Here is a 3,695-nt window from a genome sequence, read left to right as displayed (position 1 = left end):
GCTTGCTTCCTGTGGCACGTATTTCCAGTAACAGAAAGGAGTAAAGCAACAAAAAGAACTCGCTATGCTTGAGGTTCTCTATCAGTTCCTTTCTCGCTCTACAAATGGTATGCAAACCATAAAGGCTGTTTTATAGGAGGCTTCAAAACATATTGGACCAAATTCATCCCAGGCGTAACCTTGTTGTGAGGTTGCACCTGGACTGAATTATTTTCTTTCTTTATTTAGATTTCTGTCTTATGTGAACCCCACATCAAAGGGCACTCCGCCCCCACCATCCAAAGCTCTGGGTGCTTTAGACATACCGTTAAAAACACGGGAGATGCAAAGTAAAAACCAACCTAAAGCAGCAGCACTTAATGTATGTCATTTGATCATCAGTCCTATCACCAATGCAGCTTAAACCTTCCTTTACACCCCGGGCTTGTCTACACGGGGGAAAAGCCCAGAATAGCGGCTGTGCACTAGCTAGTGTTCACTCGCTACTCTGTGTGGATGCTCCACCTGCCCGCTAACAGTGCCCTCAGCAAGCCCAAAGTTAAGCTAACGCACACAAAGGCACTCTGAGTCAAAGGAAGTTGCAGCATGTGTAGACATACCTGAGCTAGCTTTGATCAGGCTAGCTCCAGTAACACCCACAAAAGCACGGGTGGCAGCATGGGCTGCAAAAGCCCATCCAGGACTCTGGATGTGTATTCGAGTGAACAGCTCCAGCTGCACCCTGTGCTGCCATGGCTTCACTGCTATCGTTTTTGGAGCTAGCTAGAGATCTATTTTGGGTATGGCTACCCCTGCTGCAGTGACATCTCCGCAGTGTAGACATACCCGTAGAGTCGGGCCAATTATGCTTCGCATAACCAATATGGCATGAGCTTATTTCAACCCTACTTGAACTGCCGGAGTCCCAGAGTTCAGGCTGACCTTGGATGTTACTGCTTTCATGTTCTGCTTGAGCAAGAGGGTGGGAAAGGGAGTGCCAAGGGGAAGTGAGAGAGGCAATCCGGTGGGGAAAAAACGATGAGTAAAGCTGGAGAAGAGTGTGAGGGAGGGTGAAAAAACAAAGGGAAGGAGCCTGGATACAGAGAGAAAACTCTCGCTTTCCCCCGGTCCTTCGGGCTAAGGTGCAGAGGGTTTGCGGAGGGAGGCAGCCTCGCTTTCCTGCTGTCCTTCTTGGAACTCTGCCATGGTTCCCAGTCTCCTGGGCTGTCTGCCCAATACCTTTCAGCAGCACATTATTAAAATAAAGAAATGTAGCATCACGGACCTCTGCTCACTGCAGGAATTAATAGGGTGATACATGAGTGGCCCATAGCAGGCACACCCTTCCTTTTACCAATATGTATTTATATCCCTTTTATAGGTTGTGAGAACCCAGCCAGTGTTACTTAAAAAAAAAACCCAGCCTATTTTTGCTTATAGTATGTGGTACAATAATACAGGAAGCGTTCATGCATCTCCAAGCAGGTGGTGTGAGGCAGGGTTTGCCCCTTTGGCTAGCTTCAGTGTTATCGCAATCAACGTCCCCTACTGCTAGCCGAGCTACGCTCTCGTGCTTCCTCCCAGCTCTGATGACAAACCACAGTGGCTTTCTTTGAAGCAGGCGGATGGCGAGGTCAGGAAATAACACTGCCTGGAGGGTGTCGTCATGGAACATTTTCTTGAACATGAAGACTATGGGCCTGATTTTCTTCCTGTTTACACCAGTTTCACATCATGCCAATGCCACTGACCTCAGGGCAGTGACGTCCCCTTGTTTACACTGTTGTTACTGAGAGGAGAGTCAGACCCAATAAACCTGAATCAAGCCCATCATAGTCATTGGAAAGACTCCCATTGACTCCAATGGACTTTGGATCAGGACCCATGTTCTAAATGTCTGAGTGTGGTTTAAAATTCTTCACTTCTCCTTTTTCTCCCACTCTGTGTCATACCTCTTCTCCCTGAAACAGACTCCCACTTTCCATATGTCAAGTACCCCCCGCTTCTTAAAACCCTCCATGAAACTTTCCGACATTTTCCCTTGTTCCTTCTCACGTGTGAACCACTGTCCCATGTTTTGTATTTGTCTGTGTTTGGTTGGAACCTCGTTACAGCAAAGGCCCTCTCTAATGTCTTCAGCAAAGTTCAATGCATTTAGTCACCGCGCTGTGCAATGACAGTGCCTTAGGCAGCTGATTTGCTGAGACCACCTGTTTTTCATGCTGACCAGTTTTGTCTCATTGTCACTTTGTTCCCCTGTCTGTCTCCACTTCTTGTCTCACCTCATATACTCAGACCATAAGCTCTTTGAGGAACCTGACCCCTGACTGTGGTCCCTAGGAGTGCTGTCATGGAAAAAATAGTTAATGTATAAAACTTTTAATAGTTCACAAATAAGGCAGTAAGAGAACAGGTTGGTTAGAGAAGTACAAGGATCTGGCACTAACCAAAGGACTCAGACTTGTTTGTGCGTTGTGCTATTTTTTATTAATTTTTCCCGTGGCTTTTCCAAGTATCGGAAGCAGCACAGGAACCAGCACACAGGCCCCCAGATGCTGCAGTGAGCATGAAATAATTCGAAATGTCTCAAATACAAGGTCTTTTTGCCCTAAGCTTGCTGCCGCCCCAGCTGCCCTTCACTGAGATGTGACGGGAGCCTGTGTCAATAGATTGCGGGCTGGTCAAGTGTGTTTTTTGTACCAAACGCTATGGAATGAGGAAGGTCAGTATCCCTGTCTCAAGATCCTAACCAGATCTTTTGGTTTTCTGGATGAAGGATTCTATTGATAGCGGGTGTGTAGCTGTTTGTTCCCTCTGCTTTAGCCCATCTCCATATCTGAGACAGCCACTGGAGTTCACCTGACAGTCAGTGCCGGTGGCCTGTTACCCTGATGATCTCAGAAGGGAGACGTGAAGGCCCCACCAGAGGGGATCCTGGCACCTAGAAGTGAGGATGGCAAGAGATAAGGGTTTAATCTGGGTCAGATTTTCTTCCTTAAACCAGCTCCTTTGCACCGTGCAAGGGGCATAAAGAAGCCTGAACCGGGCCAGATGAGAACCCCCTTGGTGAAAAGCCAGGCACCTCCTGTGATGGTGCCCCCCATAAGGCTTTATGGAAATATGCTTATGAATATATACGACATAACTGGAAGATGTTCTAAGCTACATATGCCATGTAACATATCTATGTAAAGGTTATGATCTACTGAATCTATTAATCCTATTTGCATATATCATTTTTGTGTTCGAAGTTATGAATATTGGCCGTGTACTGGCTTGAGTTCTAAATAACCTTAGTTGAGCATTTGGTCAGTTCCTGGAGAAAGGAATTCGCCAAGTTAAGTGCCCAGTCAAGAAGCACTTAAGGAACAATGCATCTTGGAAGGCTCCAATCCACATAAGAAGTCTTCCTGGAGACATTCAAGATGCCACGTGGCTGCTGCCTGTAAAACTGTGAGTCATGCATGGACATGTGACTTGCCCAGGTGACTCCAGAACTCCATCTTGGAGCTGGACTTTGCATAGGAGAGAGGAGGGGATCGCCACCTACAAGAGAAAGTCTATTTAAGCCCATGGGAGACCTCTCCATTTGGTCTTCAGCTGGCTAAGGAGATAGCCTCTCCACCCCCAAGGATACCTGAAAGAACTGGAACAAAAGACAGTAACTACAGGGGGTGTGAGTGATTGCTGGACCCGGACTAAAAGGAGATTAGTCT

Source organism: Natator depressus, chromosome 21 (genome assembly GCF_965152275.1).
Source record: "Natator depressus isolate rNatDep1 chromosome 21, rNatDep2.hap1, whole genome shotgun sequence".
NCBI lineage: Eukaryota > Metazoa > Chordata > Testudines > Cheloniidae > Natator > Natator depressus.
Note: the sequence above shows the minus strand (reverse complement) of the source record.